General features: G+C 40.1%; 1 protein-coding gene across 13 annotated transcripts in view; it reads left to right on the forward strand.

The window, feature by feature from the left end:
- Positions 1-25,829, forward strand: part of GREB1L (GREB1 like retinoic acid receptor coactivator) — a 144,937-nt gene that overhangs the window by 9,504 nt on the left and 109,604 nt on the right. For 9 of the 13 annotated variants that reach the window (XM_040586571.1, XM_040586563.1, XM_040586570.1 and 6 more), the window contains exon 1: positions 10,803-10,901. The exons of 2 other annotated variants lie outside the window; for them this stretch is intronic. The gene's annotated coding sequence lies outside the window, so the exon portion shown is untranslated. Of the gene's footprint in view, positions 1-2,388; positions 2,462-10,802; positions 10,902-22,699; positions 22,721-25,829 lie in introns of those variants that run through there. 2 more of the 13 variants (XM_040586564.1, XM_040586568.1) reach the window with 2 other exon arrangements.

Genomic DNA, 25,829 nt, shown 5'->3' on the forward strand with positions numbered 1-25,829 from the left:
CTTGATTCATTGTAGTATAGCTGAGAATTACCGAGAACCTCACATTTAAATTTGACAGGTTAGTATGTCAAAACTATTGATGCAGATCAGCCATGAACCAAAATAAGTCAGTAGTGTTTCACTTTTACAAGATTTCCAATCTTTGGCCCTTCTTTGAGTGTGAGGTTGGAATAATTGACCTTCAGAGGTCCTTTCTAACTCAAATTACTCTGTGATTCTGTTGTTTGTTGCAAAGTGGGGTAGTATAAAACATGTAAGACTAGGCAGTATTAACTATTGGTAAGATACAGCTTCCTGAAGCAATTAATCTGGCTCAAGGACTTTGCAAACATACTCAAGGAATAGGCTATTGGCAGCATGAACTGTTTTAGTAACATGCTTTCCACTGTCTTTCTGGCCATTTTTCTGCTGTGTGATAGATGTGCTTTCTGTTTGTCATCAGAAATACATGCCGACTGCATATCCAGTCACACACATCAACAGACAGACACAGTGAGTTCTGTTACTCACAGCTGTCTGCAGGTCTTCCTTGTCATGTTACTGGATGGCAACCCAGAAATGGTCTGGTGGTTGAGGCGTTGCTGGGCACGTGTTAATAGGAGGGTTGCAAAGCTTGAGTGACTCCATAAGAGATTGTTTGGCCTGTCTGGGATGGAAGGTTGAGCATCAAAGAGTAATAATGATGCCTGATGAATTGACATTGTTGTATTGTCTAAAATCAGTCTTTCTAGATTGATGCTTGTAATGAAACATTGTACTCTAAGGAAACTTAAAATAAGCCTAGTACTATTGATTTTAAACCTTTTTTCAGGACCAAAATAAAGCATGCGTAAAGAGGAGGTTCTTGTTTATGTTATTTCAACCAATCACTTCTACTTATTTTGTTAATTGGTGGGGTTTGGGAACTGCTGTTCTCAATTACATGCCCTTGTGCCTCTTTCTGATAACTGAGTTGTGTGTGAACATTTGTTTTATTTTTCTGGACATACTGATTTTTATGTGGTGATTCAGTATGTGGGTTGTAGTTTTCCTCTGGTTGCCATATTCTAGCTGAACATATTCCATATGTAGAGGAAAAGCAGCCAAGCATGGAAAGAAGAAGGGGGTTGCCCTTTTTAATTCCAGTTATGAAAAGGGGAATGGAGGCTGGATGTCAACATACCTTTTCCTGCTCCAAATGATTATCTGAGTAAACTGTGGGAAGTTCAGGTTTTATAAAAAACACAGCAAGGAGGAAAGAAGAACTAGAATTTGGCAACTAGAGATCAGATGTTTTAGGAAGAAGTTGACTGGCAAATTAACAAGGGCCAGAGAGCAGAACTCTTTTATGAATCCTAACTAGTCCTTTGCACCAAGGACAGAAAATGAGGCCGTATGCCTGGAAGGAGGCTGGCCTCAGGATGAATTCATTAAAACAATACTATCCTCCTTGTTGCAAAGTACAGTTCATACTGGGAGGGACTGATAAATTTCTCATTAAAAATGCTTGTTGAAAATGAGGTCTATTCTGTGTGTTGTCACAGTGTCTTTCTGATCTGGAATAAATCACATAAACTGTGTTTCTTTCAACCCGTGTGCAGAGATAAGAGAACATAATGGTGAATCTTCTGGTGTCCATACTGTCATGACATGTGCCTGGAAAAATAGCCCCAAACTATGAATACATAAGGAGAAAATAGTTTAAGAGAAATGTCTTCTTTTGAAATGGGTTGATGTCAAACTGGTGAGTAAGCAGTTAAATGCAATGCCACCATGTAGCCATATGAAGGATAATATTCAGATTGTGATTTTCTTTGTTTTGGAAATGAGGCTTGCAATGACCTATCTGCAGTCATTACTGGCTTATCTATCCCTGATGTTTTGTAATTCCTTCTCTGTTTCTACAGGTAGACTTATTTTCACATAACAGAATTTTTAACTGATCATCACTGTTCTTTACCATTCTATTCCTTTTCCCATCCTTTATTGGAGAAAAGCACTAGTATGATTTTAATAAGATTTCTGTGTTCAACTCAACTTTGGGTTCCGTTTCTGCTACTGCTGAATTACTTGCTATTAGGAAAACATGTTTTTGTAACTTTAGCTCAAGTTTAGTACATCTCACCAGAGCAGGTCAGAGGTAACTGTGGAATGTTCGTGTGTTCTGAACATGGCCGATTGCTACTATGTTCCATGGCAAAAAAGATCGGGTTTCGTTTGGATCATTTACAGGTACATGCTTTATTTTGCTGGAGAATTGCCTAGTTCAAGGTAAAGAGTCAAGTTAAACTTAATGTAATAACAGATTGAGTTAGAAGACCTAGAGTTCTAAACTAGCAATTTGAGAGCTAGAGAATCCATAGAAAATCTGTTCTTGATTATTTATTTTTTTTTATTTTTTTTTTTTAGGAAAAAGATAGTGGAAAGCAGGCTACTCTGACCTCACTTCATAGAATCATAGGATTATTGAAGGAGATCTGAGGTAAACTTGCATCCTTTTGCATTTTGACCAAAAAATATGCAATATGTCTGGAGATTCCACATTGGCCAGGGAATACAGAACTTGCTTTGGACACTGAAGAAAAACACGATAGCATATTTAAAAGGGGAAAAGGAAACAACCTTTCTTTCCCCTCTTACGTGGTTCTCTCTCTTTTATCATGGCAGAGTGGTGTGAAGGACGTACATTTGTGAATGTGAGAGAAAAAGCCTCTTCTAAAACTGATAAATGCTTATGCAAAACTACAATGTAGGTTATTTCCTGTAGGGTGCATTATGTACCAGCCCATAAAGAACATAGGGCTTCTGTTGCCATGGTATATTTCACACCATTTACACTGATGTTCAAAAGAAACAAAACAGTTGTAGTCCGTAAAAAATTTAATAGGCCAAACTACTAACATGCATTAGAGAAAAATTGTATTTTTATCATGTCTTATGTAACCAAATCTGAATGTGTTAGAAAAATGTGTATATCTGTTCCTGAATAACTCTGGGATAACTACCATTGCCAGTCTGATCAAAGAGACTAGTTTCCATAAAGAACTGGATTTCAGTGACAGGCATCTCACTAAGCTGTGAAGGGGCAAGGAAAAACAGCTGTAAAAATGTTGATGTTGGCCATGAATTTACATTTCATTTGAATGCTTGGGATGATACTAAAATGTGGACTTAGGTTTGCAGAAGACCTGGTTTTACTTCCGAATTCTGCCACTGAGAGAAGACATGTGGCTTCTATGTACCTTGGTTTCCCTATCTGTAAACCAAGGATGCTGGTTGTCCTGTGAGTTGTTTAGGCACTGTGTTACAGTAATGATTAGCCATTACAGTCTTCTGTGGCTAAGCCTACAGGATCTTTAGTTCAAGTCTCCTGTCAAGATCTTGGGCTGCTAAGCTTCATCAGTAAGCTTTACACACAGTAGACTAAACTGTGTTCTTTGCATACATAGAAATAGTTATTAATTTGGCTTCTGTGTTCAAACATTATGTTTAATTTCTATTAACTTAATGTTAATTAGTTGAATATAAACATCTCAATCTCTGGTTTCCCTGTGAGATCTCGTTGCTATATGCGGAGAGCCAGGGCAGCATCTCCACCACAATGACTTTGTGGTGAAATGGGTTTAAAAGTCCAAGGCCCTTGGTGTGTGAAGCAGCCTGTGGCTGGGGCTCTGTTTACCCACTGTAGCGGTGCTAAACAGTATCTGGGTTGGTGTTAAAGGAGTATGTGAAATAGCCAGTGAAAAAAGGCTGGGCTGTGTTTCACAGACGGTCTTCAGCTGGCTAAAGCAAGTGGTAGTTGAGGGGGGAGTAAATAAGGTGTTCGTAGACCGCATGCTGTCACAACCTTTCCCCTCCCCCATACCCACTCACTTTTTTTTTTTTTTTTTTTTTTTTTGGCCATATGTTTTAGTAGTCTGTGTCAGTGGTAATCCTGGCTCTGCGCTTTTAAAGGATGATTACCCGGGTTGTTGCCGAAGTGAGACTTTTTCTTCCCCATTTAATTTTTGTGGTCATAATTGTAAACTTTTTAAATTATTTTTTTTTAATTTTATTGCAGATTACTCTTTGTATGTCTGAATTTAATCACATCTCTGTTTTTGCAGCCTGCTGGCCTGTAAGCAGTTTGTATTGTAGGGGCTCAGACAAACCGGTTTGTTCTCTGGATGCTAATCTGAATTTCAGAGCTGCTGTCCTTTACCCCCTGGCTCTCTGCTCCCCTCCCCCTCCTCCTTGCTCTCCACAAACAGCCACATCGGGTCTCTTTCTTCCCCCTGGCCCAGCCCAGCAGAACAGTAAATGTTGATTATCTTTTCCTACTCATCCCATACCCCAAGTAGCTGATTATCACTTAGAGTGATTGATGGACTAGAGAATTAGTGCTCTGAAAATTCAAATGCTATGAAAGTCTGCTGTTCTGTATGTTACGTTGCAGATACTGTGTTGCTTTTATGGGATTACATTTTATGGATTTTTATGGGTTAAAGCAGGTACAGGGTTTTATGATGACTTTTAAAAAAAAGGTCATCTCTTTTGTTAGAGTGTGATCAGGGTCATGTTGGTTTTATATAAAACAGTCATCAGGAATTCCCCTCCTCCAGGGAGTCGTTTCACAGGTCTCCAGTGAGCCTCGGCCAAACACGGAGGGGTTGCTAACTAGCATTGGACCCTTGCTTGTAGCCCACCTTCATGGTAGCTTTCATAGCATGGTTACAGTTAGCCACCTTCTTGCCTAAAAAAAGGGAAAAGTGGCTAGCGGGCATGCAGAAACACGTTGTCATTGCATGGAATAAACCCTCCTACCTCTCATTTGGAAAATAAACCCACAAACATACCGCCCTAGTAGAACAAAATGTGTGTCGGGGAGGAGGGGAATAACACGTAGGAAAAGATTTATGCCTTCCTTTGGTCTGTTGCTTGGTAACAGAAAATGCCTCTTAAGCCTATTTTTGGAGAGGGGAGGGGTGAAACTTGATTCAGTGACCATCTGTCCCGAGCTGGTTGATTTCCTGTTGAGCTGTCCTTTGTTTCTGTCAAACAATTGATTGTTACCCTTTCCAGATAAGAATACTGTTGGTGACATTGCCCTGAATCAGCAGGTTGGCTTGTGGCAACCACAAAACAGACCTATTAATTTTAATTATTTTTTTTAAATGTTTAAGGGGTTTTGGTTCTTCCAAGGCCACTATCTGTGGTTTTGCTGGGGTTTGTTTGTCTGTGTTGTGTGTTTGGTTTTTTCCTTTTGGGGAATGCCCATCAGTACAGTAGGCAAGTATAATAAATGTAACTGAAACTTTTTTTTTTTAAAGGATGTAATAATGCCCTTTTCTTAGTCTGAGATTTTCGGGAAAAAGCACCCATGGTTTTGGACCCGTTAAGCCCTTTGGCGGTGGGGGGGAGCAGAAGTTAATTGAAGTCACTATTGAAGAAATCCCCACTGTTTCTGTGAAAACAAACCCCACATTCTTAATTGCAAATGGAATATTTGCTATTGTTCTTGCTTAATTGTCAGAAAATCATTCTCTGTTTGAATACCTCCTGGTGTTTGCTGAATAGGTTTGAACTCAGTTTATTTTAAAGTCATCTATTTATATTGCAGAAGCCTATATTTTTCTTTTAGTTTTATGCATGCAGGATATGATGTGCATGCAGATGCAACTATGTGGTATGCTCTGTAGGTGCCATTATTTGTTAAGCATTCCAATACTGTTTGCTTCCCTGCCCTGAATTTCAGCTTTTGGAGAAGAGGTTTATAGTTCCAGGCGTCTACTGAAGAAAAATTAAGGCATGTGTGTCTAGAGCAGATGGGTAATACATGCAAAAAGAGAGGGAAGTCCCTCAATGCAGTAGGACAATGATAGCCACTGTTACTGCCTTCAGTCAGTGAAAGTCTCCTGTAGTATTTGCATGATGCTGTGTTACAGAGGAGGGTGAGAAGGAAAGAACTTCAATACAAATGTCTTGGCATCTTACAGGTCTTTGCTTATTTTTTAGCCTACTTACCAGTCAGCAGATAAAATTTGGAGGTAATTCCCAAAAGTCACTTCACAGCATGGAAGTTGTTAGAAAAGTTAATTTCCCTTTCTCTTCTATTTTTCCCATGTGTTCTCCAGGTTGCTTTCCACAGGTAGAAGAGTTTTTTGTCAACAGCTTTCCAACACGGTCCTGGATTATCAGATGAATATGTCAGATTCAGCTCTTTCTGAAGCTGGTAGCAAGGTGCCTACTGAATGTTTATGTAGTGGGTGTTGGGTCAGGCATGCTTGTCAGATTTCCTTTCTTTCTTTTTAAAGTTGCATGTGGTAATTAAAATTCTGTGATTTGGCTTAATAAGGAAGGTTCATATGAAACCATGTGAATAAGCCTGTGTGATAGCACTGTGGCTTGCTGGTTGATAAGCCCTTGCATCCTCCTTGTTGGTTGCCCATTTCCTCACCTCACACTCAGCCTTTCCTCCTGTTTTCCTGCTGTTTGTTTGGTGTATGCTGGGATCTGGAAGAGGAACTGGTTCACTTAAGAAACAATTTATTTTTCCAGGTTACTTTTTAGGAGGATCAGTTCCTTGATCCAGTTTATCATTGAGTGACACGCTGAGCTTGGCCAGTGCAGTGGAACACATGGGGATGGAAATGGTCAGCACTGAGCGCAATAATTTGTGTTTTGTTTTTTTTTTTGAAATAATTATTTTCTAACCATTAATGCAAAATATACTGTGAGGTGTTTTTAAATGTGCATCCTCTGTTACGCAGAGAAATCCTACTTTGGGATTAGTTTGGAAACGCTGTAAACTGGACATGTGTACAGACATCACTTCTGTAAAATTAATTGAACATGCATATGTGCTGTTTTTTGCCCTTCTTTTGGTAGAAAGCGGTAGGTACCACCAAACATACCTTTCAGGTATTTTCAGTCTGTCTTGAAGTTACATTGAGATCAAAATAACATTTATAGAACTAGTGCCAACTAGCTTGATGTCTGTGGGCCAGAAAGTTTAAACTTGGCAGTGAAGGAACTGTTCTGAACTGGATTGAGAACTGATTCAATTTTTTTCTTCCTGCAGAATTAAATTTCTGTGAGGGGGGAAAAATGAAGAACTTTGGAATTTTATTTGAGGTTTGAAAACCCTGTTGTAGATACTTGGAACACAGTTTTGTGTCTGGCATAGAGAAATTGATGAGTGTATGTTCAGGTCCAGATTTTCACTGTTCCCTTAAAAGAGCATTACTAAGCTGTATAGCTCAAATTGTAGGGAACTGACAAAAAGTCCAGTTCTCACAGCGTTTGGTGTGAGCAGTTGAGTCCATGGCCTGTGCAGATGACAGAGTGGTTAGAATACAGGACTGCACTTATCTTTGTGCTTTCTTGTGTCAGGTCGTACTGCACTTCTCCCATTAAAATAGATCTGATGTGTCCTTTGTTCCTAGATAAAAGCAGCTACAGAACTGCCAGTCAGAAGGCACAGCACCTTACATATGGGAGGGCAGTAATCCTAGAAAAGGAAGTAGGTAGAAGACTGGCATCTGCTTGCTTTCATATTCTCATGTTGCTGTTGCAAAGATGGAATTATTTATGTACATTTTTTTGCCTTCTCCTGAATGCAAACAGAGTCGGAGCAACTCTATTCAGTGTCAGGGTGTTCTGCAGGGGTTTTCTTCTGTGAAAGGGAGTAGAGAGGTAGGGTCGTGATAGCTGCTTTTTTCCTCCTGAGTGAGTTCATGTAGGTTCCTCACCTATGTCATTGTTACAATGTTCCTATTGCAGCTCTGACTCATCCTCCCTTTACAAAGCTGGTAGCGGTGCTGCCCTTAATACGGGTCTGAGAGATCTTCTCCTCCTGTGATAAAAAGGCCTGTTTGTGCCTTGTGATAAAAAGGCCTGTTTGTGGCTTGCGGGAGAGAGTTTGGACGCTGTAGCAATGACTTCCTACTGTAAGAAGAATGATGTTATCCTTTCTTCTCCAGCGCACAGCCCCCTAACTCCAAAACCACACTCATCAAAGGTGAAAGTGTCAAGCTTCCCTTCTTCTAGCAAGGTATGGTCCTTAGTACCACAGAGTGGAAGGACCAAAACAAAGGTTTTTAGGGAGCCTTTTTTTTCTAACAAATGGCTTGTTGAAGCTTAACTTTGGAAAGAAAAAAGCCATGTCTTCAATGGAGATACATGGCCAGCTACTTCATAGTCCCTCACAGTCCTCTTCTGTGTTAGAAGCTATTCCCCAGGTAAATCCTTGCCTTTAGAAGAGCTCCAGGCTTTGGCCATACTGGACTGTGCTTATCCTCTAATCTTTGCCTTGTGTTGGCTTGGCTACTGAATAGAGCTGCTCCACTTAGACCACTTATGGCAGCTGTATTTATTTTTAACTCTCTGGAAGTGCATTGCAGGAGAACAGTATTTATAATCAGTTCTGCCCTGTAGCCTTCTGATCATCTAACATGCCTCTTAGGGGATAGCCGTGGGTAGTGGGATGGCTTAGTAGTTGGCAGCAGTCTCTGTAAGAGATTGAAATTTCTGGGACTGCTTGTGACTGCTGCTTTAGCTGTTTTTTCATCTTTTACAGTGAGGGAGTGAGATCCATGGGGAGGAGCTTCATGAAGGTTAGATGAAATTGAGTTCAGTTGCATTTCTGCTTCTTCACTGTAGAGTCATTCCAGATGTAGGTACTGCTGGGAGAGAATCTGCTACCTTCCTTGCTGGAGCAACTTTTTCAAGAGCTGGCCAAGCAGTGGCAAGCAAGCCAGCTCTGCGCAGGGCAGCAGTAAAGGCTATGCCAGGCCAGGCAGAAACTGCGTGAGAAACCATTCTAAATGTATGAAGCAAGATGTGATGGATTGGAGAGAAGCTTGGGAAAATACAGAATTTCTGATGATTTATGCAAACTCATACCTGGTTTTAATAATATGGTTCTGAAAATGGTTTGTATGTGAAGGAGATCAATTTAAATTAATATTTTAGGAAACGTTTTTTTTTATTTTTCAGAACTTGTGGTTTCCTCTGACATCCTTTTCTTCTAAAAAAAAATATTTTGTGGTTGCTTATTTTTCCTCATTGCTTCAGAAATGGGTGACCAAAAAAAAGGCGGGACTGATTGACCTGAAAATTGGACTTCTGAGGCCTAAGCTAATGTCTCAAAACCCGAGATGGCCTTTCTTCTGCATATGGCTGGATAAAACGTGCTCTTTTATAACCTTCTGTCTCATTGCTGTTGTGGGTGTGCTTCCCATTGCAGAGAGAAGCCTGTTTCTGGACACCTGGTTGCACCAGGAGTGGGAAATAGCAACTCCTCTTGATATATACCAACAAAATGTGTGAAAGGATCATGCAAGAAGTATTCTTCCATACATAAGGACTAATTGGGTTTTATTTAGATATTCTGATTTAACTGGGAAGTTGCAGTTGCCTTGAGATAGACTGCTGTTTTGCCCTATGAGCAGTGCTTTGAGGGTGTAACTTCAACATTTATAAATGATGTTTAACATGATCCAGACACTCATATAGCGTAGTGTGTAAAAAGAGAATCTGGACTATTGCATGTAAAATGGGTGTTGCCAGTGTGTGGTACTGCTTTACATATGTGCGTAAATGACTGCAGAAGACTGCAAATAAATGGAGGCAGTAGCTCTTACATGTATCAGTGGTGTCCTGGATGTTATCAGATGGAACAGAAGTGAGCAAATGTAAGGCAAGATAAGACCAGTGTCTTTGAACTGTTACCTTCCAGGCTTTTTGATGCAAAGACTTTTGTCATCACGTGATGACCAGGTAGGCCATTATTTATACCTTTTTTTCTTCTCACTAAGCAAAAATGTGTTCCTTTTGAAGCTTCCCCTCCCTTTTCCTTATTCTCCAACACTACTATGCTTTATCATTCTATCTAGAAAGTTGATCAGGCTGTTAGAGAAAACTCAGTTCTGATTAATAGGCAGATGTTTTGGCTGGCTGTGTTGCTGTGTATTTGTAATTTGTAGCTGATTGCAGAATTTGTGTGTGAGGAGGGTAGCTGACTTTCTCTAGCTTTCTGAACAGGCCTGGTTTGTCCTTGGTGGGAGGAAACTGTGGGCATAAAGCTGTACGTGTAGAGTTCAAGGAACGTTTAGGTGTTCTAGGGACTGGGTCTAATATAATTCACATGGTTGAGTTTCTTGCTCATTTTCCCAATGGTTTTGCCTGGAGCTTTTTTTCCAGATTGTTTTCCCAAGTGACTAGATAGCAGCAAAGAGCAAGGGGATGGACCTGGGATTAAGCCGGCTAAAGCCAGTGGTTGGGAGATCTTTGTTCTGTTCTGTCTTGACCACAAGTTTCCTAATGGACCTCGTGGGGGTGGGGGCATGGATCTTAAGTCTTTATCATCTTTATTTTATTTCCCCCCTACATAGGAAAATGGAAATACAGTATTACTTAAATGAGCAACTAAATTATTCTTCATGTTGATGTTGAATTAACATACCCTGTAAAGCCTGTAAATAAACTGTGGGGTTATGGAAATGTCCTGGGTGGGTATGTTGGCTTTTATTTTTCTTGCAGTATGTTTGTTTAAAGTGAATTATCTGTTGAATCCCAGGGAAGTGCCCCTTTGTTTTACTCTTCTTTTTGGAATGCAATTTATTAGTGATATCCAGAGGGGTCAGCAGCATAAATAATGTTCCTTTCGAGGCTTGTTGGGTGGAAAGGCAGGGTGGGGGTGGGGGGTGGGTGGGAGTGTTTCACAGTGAAGAGAGCTGTTCTGTTTGGTGTGGCTAATCAGGAGTGAGGCTGGAATTGCTCATAGCTGTCATTCAGGTTTTGTTTCAAAGTCCAAGGACCTACTGGGAAAAACAAAAAGCTAATGAAAGCTGACTGTATTTCAGCCCGTACCCTGTGGAATCCAAAATGATGTCCTGACACTCTGTGTATTCTTATTCTCCTGCATTCCCATGGTTGCTAAGGTAACAGGTTTTTAGAGGCTTTACAACTTCATTGTCAAGTATTTGCTACACTTATTGTTGCTGTTTGCAGATTAGGGCAATTTCAACAATGCCTTTTGTAAAAAATACAAAAAGAAATATAGTAGAAATAGACGTAATGAATCAATTAACCCTCTCTTGTTTAAATTTTCAGTGCTACTTCTCGGAAGCTATATATAAAATGTCACATTGGTTTAGTGTAAGGATTTTAGGCATGGAGAAACTCTTTTCTTTTTAAGGCATGTTCATTACAGGACTGAATACAGATGTGAAGAGTGCCACATGTGACTTAGTGCCTTTTCCAACCAACACAATTGTCATGAAGAAACTTAAGTTCACATTTGCTTCAAGGTGTTGTTGCTCTCCTTATAATACATTTGAGACAGTTACCTGAATCTTGTAAGCAGTGTTACTTTTGCATTGCTGTATCTCTGAAATCATACTTTAAAAATAAGCAGCTGAGGAAAAATAGGAAATTTTTCTAAAAAGTTTAATTACATGCACAACTCTGTAACCAAATGTACTTTATTGATGCTCCTCTGTGTCCATTTAGTGAACAAGCATATTTCTGCTTGAGCATCTTCCCTGGAAAACTGTATTGTGGAGGAGATGGTCAGGCTTGTAAATGTGTCTCCAAGAGGATGCCTTTCTAAATTGATTTAGTTTCTGCTGACTTCTTGAAAATTTGTGCATTGCTGCAGCAAGTAACTTCTGCATCTGTGGTGGGAGAGCTGTTTTTTAAAAAAAATGGTGCAAGTGTAATAGGCCTCACTAGTTTCAAGAGTTAACATCACACTGATTTGTGGGTTGACTGTTAGATGAGTAATTTTAAACTTCCTGGGTCATAGTTTTCTTTCTGTAAAATATAGATAATGGCCAGATACAAGTTTGGAAGGAAAACCGTAGATCTTAATCTGTGCATATAAAGTGCCACGGGAGGTTTTAATGCTGTGTATATGTAAGATTACATACTCGGATCGTGACAGGCAAAAGGTAGGGTGGGAACTCTTCCTATTAGTGATTTCCCAATGTTTCAGTTAAGGTACAGTTTTAATTATATAATCAAATAGTTGTAATAGTTTAATAATGATAATGATTTATTAGTTTTAAGTATATATGTGCTTTAATTTAAAAAGCGTATAATTAATTCCACTCATACACAGCCAACTAGCGCTATGATTGTACATTTATACCATCGTTTTAAGTAATTGCTGTTTTTGTAAAAAGGATGAAGTTTAAATCTTTGTTGTTTCATTGATGGTTTTCAGTATGGTTTCTTTTTAACTCCTTCCACTCCCCTTGCCTCCGGAATGTTTTTTTGCTCTTTGCCTGCTGTAGTTTAAAAGCTTTTAAAACATCAGTTTGTTAGCACCTTGCTGTAGAGCTGCTGCTTACGACTGATGCTGCTAGAACGATAGTGTGAACAGTTGGAAGAGGCAGGGGAAACTCTAAAACTGTTGTTAAAGCTCTATTAGATTAAAAAGATATTACTTCATACATACTGAATCATTCACGTTTCTGATCTTTCTCATTGCTAGAAACTGAGTTTGTTGCATTTTTTCATTTAATAAAGTGAGCTGCTTATTATATATCCATGTGTGCAACCTGTGCTCATCTGTAATTCTGCAGTTAGCAGTAGCATTTCTGACCCTGCATAAAAGCCCTTGTTTAAAACTAAGTTTCATTAAAACAGTCTCTTTTCAAACTGTATTACGTATGTGCCAGAATTTAAGAATAAGCAATCCTACAAATTAATTTTCTAGCAACAGGCAATATTTTTCCTGTGACTGATTTTTTTTTTTAATTTGTTGCCCATTCTCCCTTTATAATAAAGCTGTGTCAGGCTAATCACCTTAAAGATTAGAGTTTCTGTGAGGCTGCATGTGTCAAGTGGGCTTGGGATCAAATTTGGGATTCAGTTTGTTTTGTAGCTTCTCATGGTGCTGTCTAGGACATTGCAGCTGTGTTAATGCTGACTGTTGTATACGGTCTGAAGCAGAATGTATGCAGCTGAGGTATGGTATATAATGAGTCCTTTTTGCCTGGCAGAAATGAAATATTTCTAGTTGAGAAGAATCCCACCAGACTGGGGAAGATGCAGATATTGTTCTCTCTGTGTGTCCTTGAAATGAGCCCATTGCTGAATGTTCTGGAGCCCTTTATTGGACAAGCTCATGCAGTGGCACTAACTGGGTAAGATCCCCGTGCTGCTAAAATAAATCATCACCACTGTCTATGCCATCTTCATCTAGGCGAGACTGAGAGTATGCTCTTAGATTACAGTTTGTATGAAGGTAGGTTATATAAACCAATATTCTTGCTGCTTATTTGTGGCTAAATATAGTTTGGAAGCGTAAGCTGGAGAGGCCCTGTTGAATGCCATTTTATTACAATTTTACCAGATGCTGCTGATGGTGGTTTGTGCTTAGCTAGGCAAGTAGTTACCCATGTTTGGTTACAACCATCACTACCCCCAGTATCAGCAAGAGGTACATTTCTTGAGGTAGATGAGACTTAGGAGGCTGGTGTGCAGATACTCTAAGTACAGAGCAGATTACCCCAGAAGGGAGGTGACAGATGGATGGCTGACACCAGAGGGGTGAAGCCAAATGCAGACTGAATTATTCCCTGCAGTGAAGGACAGAAGGTGCTTGGCACTCATCAAATACTATCAGTTTAAAGTGTCTTTAGAGAAGTCTTTGATTAGGTAAACTTAATAGTTCTACACTTGTGGTTGGTACGTTGCCCTGGACAAAGGTGTGATTTAATATCAAAATGTCTGTGAACATTTAGCTTTATAATAAGCTATTTATAACTAGAATTAAATCTTTCTGATAAATACAAAAAGCTGAATGAAGGAATAGATATATATATGGAAATATGTATACTTCTGTGAGATTCCAGAAGGAATAGTTATCTTCCTTCCATCTTTCTTAAAGGTACATACAGTGCATAAGAGAAAGAAGGTATGCAACTAAAAAGAAAAATTGATGCTGTGCACCATAGAATTGTTTATTAAAATTTTAATTTTTGTATTAATGATTTTTTAAACTTGTTTAAACCCGTTGTCACACTTGCAAGCTTCTTTTATTTAAATTTCCTGAAAGTTTTGTAACAGGAAGGGGAAACAAATTCTTTATAACTTGTGAAGCTTTTGAGATCCAAAGCTACTAGTGTTCAACATGTGGCAGTTGTAAGCTTACTAGGAGCGCCTGTAAATTCCTTAGTGGGGGGGGGGGGGGGCGGGGAAGTTGTGAGAGTGTTAAGATTTTAAGGACAGATTTGAATGCAGAAGGGTCCACAAAAACTTGCTTTTTTTAAAAAAAATAAAAGTTCATATTGCTGCTTTACAAACTTGGAATAATCATTGAAAGTTAATGTGCAGGAAACTGTAGTAACCCTCTGGTATATTTTTTCCATTTTGTAGTAAGTACCCTCTTTCCCTGCAGGAGCAGGGATGAACATTTACCTATCTCTGCTGTATAGAGCCCCTCAGAGGAGACCGGGGGGGCTGTACTGTAGGGAGTGGGGAGGATGTCTGGGTGCTTTGTGTATGCATGGCATTCCAAATATAATCTAAAAGAATTTGTGTGGACCTCAAGGGACCCTTGGACTTTGCAAATGAAAACCATCCATCCATCCTCTTTCCCTCTTCTGCTTCCCCATCCAAAAGGCAGGAGCAAGTCTTGCACAAAAATGGATTTTTCAAAGTATTTTTTCTTTGTTTCTGCCTCTTTTGAGTTTCTAAAGCAACATTTTTGGTTTTAATAGTAGATTTTTAATTTTTTTTGGTTTAACTGTGACTTTATGTTCTGTTCAAACAGCGTTGTAATCAAGCATCAGACAGGGAAAATAAATGGAGAACTGCAGAACTGGAAGCACAAAACTGCAATAGAACCAGAATTAGCAGCTGTTTCTTACTGTACCTCAGCAGGTACTTCAGGCTTGTGAGCCTAGATCAGCATGTCCGTGGAGGCAGGTACTGTTTGTTTCATGTTTGGGAAATACAAGCTTACCTGATGGTTTGTAATAGCTGTCAAAAAAAAAAAAAAAATGTCTAGCAACAGAGAGAAAATAATCTTTGTAAAATTAGTGAGTACAGATAATGTGTGTTTAAGCAAATAAGGGTAGGTAAACTGAGCATGTGCAATTTACATCAGGCTGACAAAAATACTGGTTTCATTTCTGGGGAAAAACAGGGAGCAGGGAAAAAGAAGCAAATTTAAGAACAAAATACTTCTTGAAATACATAAATAGAATCTGAGCAGTCAAAACCCATTACTCCACATCCTGGATGTTTATTGCTGTATGTGTTGCTTTGTTTTGAGCTGCTCTAGGAAGAAAGTTGGTAGGTGAAACGCAGAGGGGGTCCCATGGCTGAAGCTGGACTGTGAGTTTAACCAGGCTTCCCCACAACACATGGATACCCTGCTGCTGGCTGATGTCTGGGGGTGCCCAGCACACTTCTACTGCTGTCCTGTCGTGCTGGTAGCAGGGGCAGGTAGGGTCTCCTCTTGCTGTCCCTGCTCTTTTGTTTGCTTTAGGGAGCTAGGTTTAGACTAAGGGGTTTGCTTGTTATGCTTGACTCTGCCTATGTACAGAAATTAAAGAATTATCTGGGAAGGTTTCACTAGCTTTTATGAAAAGTGTATGGCTTTGCTTTCTGGAGAAAATGTAGTTGCCAAGAGCCAGAACCTACACATTTAGTTAGGCCAGTCGTCAATGCAGCAATGCTGCCTTGGGCCTTGTATACAAACGCTTTTCAAACACTGCACAAAAGAACATCCACGTATTATGTGGAAGTTATAGTCTGAATAAAAACCCCACAATAATAGAAACCCTGTTTGGCTTAGCATAAATTCATAGCAAATCTTACATGCAGTTAAATGGAAGAGCTTTCCTTTATCTAGACATCTGTGGCCTGTGTTTAAAGCAAGTGTGATTTTGCCATCCTAACAAATGTGTCAATTTCAACAAGAGGCAAGGAGAATTGGTATGTTACAAAAGGCAAATGTTGCATATCTGGTAAGCATCTTGTAAAATATTGCAGGTACCAGATAAGCTTCGGTAATATATAATTCATTAGGGCATGATACTGAATATGACACAAGGTATTTGGAACTGGGAAATCCAGAGGACAGAATTATTTTTCTTCATGCTGCCCTGTTCTGCTCCCAGACTCCCACTCTACCATGTTTTAAAATGGTGCCAATATCTTCTGTTAATCTTCTCATCGCCTAGCTTCGAAGCAGTTGCGCACAATAACTGGCACTTCAGCCAGTTGCCTTTGGAGTAAGAATAAGAAAAGATACTTGTGCTGAATAACAAACTAAAAGCCACTAATTTCTGTTTGAGATTTTTCTTCGCTAAGCTTCAGCTTTTGATTTCATTCTGTATTAGATTGATGGGTTGGGTAGTGCCTGCGAGTATTCCAGGCATGGCTCTTAAGACAAAACTTTCATTTCTGAATACGAAAGATGCAATAAGCCATGTACCAGAATATTTAATACAGAGTCTAATTGTGCTAGCTAAAGAACTTGTTCTGCTTTTCTTTCTATACAAGAATTACTTGACCAGCCCATGTGGAATACTGCTTTTCTGTCAACTTTTTAGGTTCTATTTTAAATTTCTTCTGAAAACTTCTCTTTCATGGTAATCTTAAGAAAGGAGTCTATCCAATGGAAACCTTTCTCTTGAAAGTGTGTGTTTTGGACAAACTGAAACGTGTTAATGTAGTCATAAGAAACTTAAACTTTCACGAGGCATTAAGTACATGTTCTTCCCTTCAACACATTGTTTAGTGATTAGATTGTAGGAGTTCCTACTAGGTGCTTCGTGTGTGTATTTTTAGAAATGTATGTGTAATGTTTCTGTATATATATATATATATAGAGAGAGAGAGAGAGAGAGTTATATAAGCAAGGGTGTCAGCCTTGACAGTGAATTTGAGAATAGGATTTTGCAACTTTGATTTTTTTTTGTTGTTAAAATACATTGCTTTTTTTTATTAAATAGAAGATGTTTGAATGCCTTAATTCTTAAATAGCAGTCAGAAGGATTTATTCATTAAATGTCTCTTTATATCTTTCAGTGGTAAGATGCTACCCTTCAGTGGGGTAGAGCGTATTTACCTCAGTAAGATCTAGGTGTGGTTAAGCAGCAGAGAAAACAATTGTAGTTCAAATGTCAATGTCTTTGACGTTTTTTCCACATAGTTTGGCTGTTTAAACCAAATTAAAGTTAAACTTTGAGTTGATTTATCTGTTTGCATTCTTACACATTGCATAAATTTCTGCAGTTCTCTTAAAAGATTTTGTTGACTGACTGTAAAAGCAACATTGTTTAGTGTGCTCCTGGTTCAAACAAGGGAATAACTTTTATTCTTTATGGGTAAAAACAACCTGATGCTTTATTAGCAGATGTGTAATTTATAGAGAAATACCACATTATGAAACATACATGGATTATACATTTGCATAAGATGAAACTGAAGATGATCTAAATTATCTTCTCCTGAGCCATTAGGCAGCCTATTAGTTTATTCCCATTGACAAAGATGGCTGATGAAGAGGCGCAGACATTGCAGGATCAAGCTATAAAATTCATTCCTGGTACACTGCCAGCTCCTCAAAATGTCTTTTGTTAACAAACAAGAAAGCTCTTGCAGTGTAAATAAGTGTTTTTGTCTTGCAGCCCATATTGAGCAAAGATGGAATGAATTGTAAGAATATTCTTTGGTTTTAAGTGGTTTTTTCTGATGGGAGAGCAGAACATAGAAATGATTCAAGAACCCTTTTGAAGCTGCAAGATTTTATGTACTTTGTTTCTTCTTAAAACAGCCTGTGCTGAACACAGTTTGTTACAAGAAAGTGATTGAATAAGGTGGGATATCTCCTCAATAACTGCATAAAAAAGGAGATTGATAATAAACAGTACAAACCTGTTATTTTGTTTATCCTCTTTCCTTCCTATGAACTGACCTAATGGAATTTCCACACGCAGACCTTGTAATGAGACAGTCTGGGGACTGACAAGCTGGGAAGCAGCTTTCCTTTTCACCCTGACCGTGATCAAGCAGAGGCATGAGTTACCCAAGGTGGCTGTGCAGTTTGCCCCTTGGAGATTTTTCAAGGCTTGACTGGGCCAAGCCTTGAGCAGGCAGGTCTGCTCTCACAGCTAATGCTGTTGTTAGTTGGAATAGGGGCCTTCCGATATCCATCCCTACCTGAATTATTCTGTGATTCTAAGTAACAGTTAAATCTGTTTGACCTAATTTAAATGCAAATCTTCTGATTTAAAAGGCAGTTTTCCGTATGTATCCAACAAGAGCAAACTCCAGTTCCTTTACATTTGTCATCACTGAACCAACTAGTGTAAGTGCTCCTACTTGAGCCATTTGTACTCAATTTGTCTATAAAATGTATAAAAGATGAACAGTAGATTGCGCTTGGAGGATGTTACTTCTGTTGCAGTTCTGCAAGCAATGGTCACGGATCTTCAGCACGGTAATGCTCAAGTGGGTTAGAGTTGGAATGACCCAGTGTGCTATCTGTAGAACTGCATTTCAGTGGATTGTGAATCATCTTTGTAAAGTATTAAAGTTTTAGAGAAATTCTTAAAGGAATCCCCATTATTGGCATGGCAGCTCTCAAATCTGGGTGGAAAAACTGTAGGCCATGCAGTAGATCTAAAGTAAATCACTCATTGAGCAACCTCTTCTCTGATATTCAATGTTTTAATATAAAAGTGATTATAACGTGACTCGCGTACTCAAACTCTCCAAAATGAATGTATTGAATGATTAAAAAAAAAAAAAGTAGGCAATTCTTGTAATATTTGCATTAGCATGTGGATCTTTCTCATCATTAAGTATATGGACTGCTACAGCCCCTGGTTAGATAGATACCAGTTGAAGACCCTTAAGGGAGAAGATCTGCTCATTTTCAGCTCTCTTCCATGCTACCGCAGTACTGCTGAGGCCAAACAAGTACAAAAGATCAGCTGCAGCTAACTGGTTTGGAGCAAGGGATATAGTGGAAACCAGAAGGCCAAAAAGGGGTTGTCTTCCATCTGTGCTGAAGATGCAAAGTCATGCTATCTAAAGGAAAAGAAAGATGACATTGCCCTTTAGCCTGAGTTTAATGTAGGTCAGTTGGGTCACCAGATGACATGACTTTAATGGCCAAACTGCTTTTAACAATTGCCTTGGGCAGTGTTTAATTTCACTGATCTTTGCCAGCCTTAAGGAGAAGAGAGAGGAAAAACCCACCTTATCTTCTGGTTTTCACACAGTGTGCGTTCTGCTGCTTCTGTGATCTTTTATGACTGGTCAGTATAGAGCAACATGTGCCTATGTGATTATCCACATACTAAAAGTGTCATTTACTTCTACATTGCTCACAACCCCTCAGATCAGATTGATTATTGTGGTGGTGGTTTTTGGGTTTTTTTAACTTCAGTTTTTTGCTGCTGAAGATTTTTGGGGACTGAGCAGGCAGATAAATTATATTCACATCTTCTTTGTAATTGCTTGTAATTTGTTATTCCTGAAAAAGAACTCAATTACTTAATTTACTTACAGATACCTATATAAATATGTATTTATATTTTGGTGATTTAATCCTCTTCTGTACTGAAATTTCTCTAATGAAACCTATCACCTGCTACACATTTTCTAGTATGGGATGAAGACGATATATAGTTAAGTGCAACATTGGTTTGTGTTAAATTTCAGGTTGAGTTGATGAAAAGGTTTGTTGGAATTCTTGGGCTGTTCAAATACCATATGCAGAATTTCTAGTCCACTGAAGCTGGCCTAGGATTTATTATCGCTCTTTCACATGCGATGTTGTCTTTCTCATTGTGAAACACTGTAACAGAATCAATCACCTACCATAATAACAGAAGAGGAAGGATAGAGCTGAATTCTGGTTGTCTTGCTTCTTTTCCACCTTGGTGATGGACTGGGGTAGTACTACAGGCAACATACAGTGTTCTTTTTTGGAAATTCCTCAGTATATATCTTAGAAAGTGCATGCATGTGTGTCAGTTTTGTATAGGTGCTCTGAACGGGCTATTGCTCAGAAACAATGTCTTGAGATTGTAACGGAGAGTGCTATTAACATGCTAGTTTAATGGTCCGTAATGGTGGGGGAAGAGACAAAGAAAAGCAAATGTTAAAAGCCATTGGGGGGTGTGTGTGTGTGTGTGCAGAAAAACCAAAAGCAAAATACATGATTCTGCCATGCACATGCATCTTTGGTATACCTACATCTTGAAGGTCATGTGCAGTTTGTCTCTTTACTCTCTTTTCTGCAGTAATAGATACTACAAATGAAAAAAATACAGAGAAAGCAGTAAGAGTGATTGAAGATGTAGAACAGCTATTACTACGTAAGGAACTATGTTAAGTAGACTTCAGCCTGGGAGTAAGACAGCTGAGGTCCATAAAATACTGTGGGGCAGAAGGTGATTGCTGTTCAATGTCTTCTGTGGAAAAAGAACTGAGGAGCATCAAATGAAATTAGCAGGGGCCGTGCTGAATGCAAACAAAAGGTGATAACTGCAAGTGTGAGGTGGGTTGTAGCACTCCTTTCTCAGGACGCAGGCGCTCTGAAAGTTTAGATGGTTTCTAAAGCAGCTGGTTAAATTTATGGTTGCTGTTGAATGAGGCTTGAGCTGCAGATCAGTGGAGGCTAGAAGAATATTTTGGATAATTACTACTGCAGGAATGTCACAGGGTTTGTATTCTTCGCTGAGTATCTGCTGTTGGGTACTGTGTGACTTGAGCAGGGAGGCTTGTGGTCTGACGTGCCATGTCTGGTTTTAGGTTGTTCTGACCACCCCATTGGTTTTTGATTGTGTGGGTCACTAGGTTGGATGTGGTGGGTTGCAGAAAGTGTTCTAGATCTGTTCTTTGCTGACAGTGTGTTTTCTGCAGGCAGTGAGCCAGATGAAAGCAATGTACAGTTTTCTTTTCTGCACCATGTTGATTCTATAGGTAATAAAACTAAGTATTATAAGCAATTCCAGGAGTGTCAGAATTAAAGAAGCCTAGTTTTCTAAAGATTTGGATTTCTTGATAAACTCTGATTTAAAATGTTTTCTGTATTTAGAATCAGCCCTTCCAATGGCTTCTTATACTGCCTTTACCTGTAACTGAGACACAATCAAATGTCTTGCCTAACTGGCTAGGTTTCCTCATGAATATTGAGGGGATGAAGTATCTTTCAGACCTCTGTACCTCTGTCTCATTTGTATGGAATTGTGGATTTAAGAGGTACTTGACAGAAAACATGATAAATTGAGCCACATTTCCCTCAGAAACCAGGCAAAAAGATACAGCACAAAATAAATACAAATAATACAAATAAACCCAATAATCCTTCATCTTGCCCCAAAACGGTAATAATATAGTCATAAAAAGGCCTGTGAATATTAAAAATTGATTCATTTTAAATTTTATCTAAAGTTTTAAATAAGCTTCAATGTGCATGGCTGTGCACAGAAACAGTAGAGTATGAATGTGACATCCAATTTTCTTACATTATTTAGTAACCGACACACATGCTGTGTTCTTGCTGGTTGTTAACAGCATGTAAATTATAAGGCCAAAGAGGTCTTCCTCATGACAATGGCTAATGTTTGTAGAAATGCAAAGGTCATGATCATGACTACTTTTTTTTTTTTTTATGCCAACTGGATACTGATGACAATTACTGAACTAGACAGATCTTAGAGGGTCAGTTTATTGACTTACTACCTTCCCTGCTTTGTGAGTGGTGATGAAGTCAGTGCAACTGTCTGACTTCTGTGCTGTGGCAATTTAAGCGAGTTAGGCCTTGGATAGTTTTCCTTCGTATTCCTGTGAAAAACAGAAGCACCTGATTCACTAGCTTTATTGTTTTGTGAGGTGCTACTCGATTAGTCATATTATTGCCATCTTTAAAAAAGAAAAGAAAATCAACTTCTTAAAACATGTTGTGCTTTTGGGATAACTTTCTTTTCCTTCCAACCTGCAGTTTAATCTTTAGTGAAGCAAAAAATCAGTGGGTTTGTACTTCCTGACCATACATGTGAACGGTGACAGTAGGGTATTTTTCAAAAAATAAAGTTTTTTATAAAATTTGAATAAAGACCTTCTGAGGTAAGCCTAGGCCGTTCAAACAAAGCTCTTTACTTACCTTTGGCCAAAAATATGTGAATATATGGTTTTGTTTTTGATCAGGCATCATGTGTTTGGAGGGAATTACAGCTGTAGGAAGCGTGGCCATGGGCTGGAACTTCTTTCTCCCAGTTCAGGTGTTCAGAATTGAATGTCCATGACTGAATTGCTTCTGAACCAATTCTTCCATGATACAGTGGTCTTACATCTGTTTATAAGTGTGTGTGCTGGTCAGGGTGGGATGTTGGAAGTCTGCATTTCAGTGTGTTAAGCTACCCCTTACAAGATTAAAAATTAGAAATGGAGAAGAGAAAACCATTTTTCATATCTTTGGAAACCATTGTTTCCAATTACTGCTCTGCGTGATTTCTGGAGTAGTAAAATACTAGCCTAGTATTTTGAGAGACAGAGTGCAGGTCATGCACGCATCAGGAAGCTGAGTCACAGCTGGAGTGTATACAGCACTAGGAAATATCTTTTTCAATAGCCTGAGAAGACAAGAGGCATTAGATGACCTGATCTTTTTCATCTGAAATTTTTGCTTTTTTCCTCTTTTTTTTTCCTTTACAGGGGAAAGTTTCATCAGGGTAGAGCTGGTTAGTTTGAACCTCCCTGAATCTGGGGCCTTCTGTTGCAGGTATGGTAGGTGTATGATACATGTGTTACTAGAGCTTAGTTTTATCAGTTTACAAAACTGTTAATCTATTACTGCAAAGAGGAGCTTTGCTTAATGATGAGGATTTTTGTCTCAAAAGAGACTGGAAATTACACAGTAAATAACTTTGAGTTTGGTAATAGCAAATTTATATGACTTTGTCTTAAGTTAAAGGAGTTGGTCTAAAGCTACTTGTATCAACACAGTAAGTTGAGTGTAAGCTTGGAAGTTCTTTTCTGAGTCCTCTTGGGAGCTGGGGAAGTGGTGGCAATATGAAGGTTAAAAGCCTTACCAAGGTTAAAATTGGCTATGAGGGAATAGTAACTTTTAGAAATAAATGAGAGGAAACAGCGAATACTTTTGCAAATACTTTTGGGTAAAGATACTTTTTTTTGTTATTGTTACTGCAGATGAAACTGGTAATGTAATCTGCTGAGATTTGCAAGTAGTTTCTGTTACATAATTTAGTGTTCCAGTGCTTTACCAGACTTCAGTCATTTGTGTGAAACTGGTGCTTGCTGAACAGCTGTTCCAGACTACTCTGTCCCCTTGTTTCAGTCAAAGTAGTTGGCAGTTTTTGGCATCCAGGCGCACAGATGGAGCAATTGCTTTGTTTGCAGAACGGAAAATATTAGGGAAACATTGTTCATTCTTGCCTCTTTTTTTAAACATCCTTGCTCTCTAATTACTGTGTGCTTGGCAGGAGTAGATTTAATCTTGAGTGTGCATCTTTGCTGTCCCTTCAGAAATCAGCCAAAGTTATCAGCGTTAAAAGCCAAAACTTCTAGTGTATTCACTCTCAGAAACTTGCTAGTGCTGCACTGCTAAAATTATGAGTCAGTTACAGCCTGCAGCTGTACAACCTTTAGTTGTACCCCTCAACCTTAACAACCCGTCTGAAGGTCAGGCACTGAAACTGAGGAGACTTTTAGGGTTGGTTGTGTGTGTGTGTGTGTGACTGTGTGGCTTTACTGGTTGGATTTAGGCAATGTGCAGGTGGAAGCTGCTTGGCTTAGACGGTGAGGAAATGGAAATAATCATGGGGGGAGTAAACAAGGAGGCTGAGAAATAGGAGCTTGGATGTAGAAAAAAATGAGGAGATTGGACTGGCCATACAAGAATCTCGGGGTTTGGAAACTGGAAGGGAAGCACATGCTAGAAGAAATCAAGATTAGCTTGGTGAGGAGGTAGCGTATGGTAATCAAAATAAGACAGAAGTGAAGGGGCTGCTGAAGGCAAAGCTGAGCAGTGACACTGAGAAGGTGTTGGCAAGGAGCCTGAGAACTGCTGAGGTAAGGGGAAAAAAGATGTGATGAAACCAAGTGCTTCTGACAAATTCAGATACAAACATGGGATCTGGTTTGTAAGGAGCCTTTGGATGATGGGAGAGTGTTGCTGGGCTGGGATAAAACTTAGGACTGTGATGAGGATCCTATGGGATGACTGGGGCTGGACTGGAGTTGAACAAACCAGCTGGGAGAGGAGACAGGAGGGTTAGATCAGAATAATGTTGTTTCCACAGCAGTTCGTTCATTGTAATGCCTAAAATGGAATCAAAAGGGTTTTTAACCTTGTTGCTCTTCTGCTGTGTGGTAGGTTGATGCTGGCTGGATGCCAGGTGCCCACCAAACCCACTCTATCAATCCCCCTCCTCAGCTGGACAGGGGTGAGAAAAGATAATGAAAGCCTCCTGGGTTGAGATAAAGACAGGGAGAGATCACTCAGCAATCGCAGTCATGAGCAAAACAGACTTGACTTGGGGAAGTTAATTTTTTACCAATCAAATCAGAGTAAGATAATGAAATAAAAAGTAAATCTTAAAACACTTTCTCCCCACCCCCACCCCTGCCCCCTTCTTCCCATGCTCAAATTTACTCCTCGTTTTCTGGACGGGAGCGGGGGCTGCGGTCAGTCCATCACACGCTGTCTCTGCCGCTCCTTCCTCGCAGGGGGAGGCTCCTCACACTGCCCTGCTCCAGCCTGGGGTCCCTCCTGCAGGAGACAGTCCTCCATGAATTTCTCCAATGTGAGTCCTTCCCATGGATTACAGTTCTTCGTGAACTACTCCAGCGCGGGTCCACCATGGGGTCAGAGGCGCTTGCCAGCAAACTTGCCCCAGCCTGGGCTCCTCTCCCCATGGGGTCACAGGCGCTGCCAGGACCCTGCCCCAGCCTGGGCTCCTCTCCCCACAGGGTCACAGGCGCTGCCAGGACCCTGCCCCAGCGTGGGCTTCCCACAGGGTCACAGCCTCCTTTGGGCACCCATCTGCTCCGGCGTGGGGTCCTCCACGGGCTGCAGGTGGGGATCTGCTCCACCATGGTCCTCCACGGGCTGCAGGTGGGGATCTGCTCCACCATGGACCTCCACGGGCTGCAGGTGGGGATCTGTTCCACCATGGACCCCCACAGGCTGAGGGGCACAGCCTGCCCCACCGTGGGCTTCACCACGGGCTGCAGGGGAATCTCTGCTCCGGCGCCTGGAGCCCCCCTGCCCCTCCTGCACTGACCTGGGGGGCTGCGGGGATGTTGCTCTTACATAGTCTCATGCCTGCCTCTGACTGCAGTTGCCCCATTATTTGGGGTTTTTTTTACCCCCTCTTAATATGTTATCCCAGAGGCGCTACCACCGTCACTGATGGGCTCGGCCTTGGCCAGCGGTGGGTCCATCTTGGAGCCAGCTGGCACTGGCCCTGTCAGACACAGGGGAAGCTTCTCACAGAAGCCACCCCTGTAGCCCGCCTGCTACCAAAACCTTGCAATGCAAACCCAGTACATGCTGTCAGTAAATATCTTAAACTTTTTGACGTAACAGTGCCTTGCCTCATTGCTGGTGGTCCACATGGAGCACCATGATCTGAGGGGAGGAACTCTAAAGACCTTTGCCACTTCCATTTGAGAAGCAGATTTGGAAGAAGTGAGCACCACAATGTTCTCACTGATCTGTAGGACTACTGGCAGTGCTGCTTGACTTCTGCTTGTATTCATGAAAATAGATCATCAAGCAACCCCCACCTCCTCCCCCTATCTGGTGCTTATATACAAGTACTCTGCAATCTCTGCTGTGGCTAGGACATTGGTGGGTTTGCCTTAGT

This window comes from Falco naumanni, chromosome 3 (genome assembly GCF_017639655.2).
Source record: "Falco naumanni isolate bFalNau1 chromosome 3, bFalNau1.pat, whole genome shotgun sequence".
Taxonomy (NCBI): Eukaryota; Metazoa; Chordata; class Aves; order Falconiformes; family Falconidae; genus Falco; species Falco naumanni.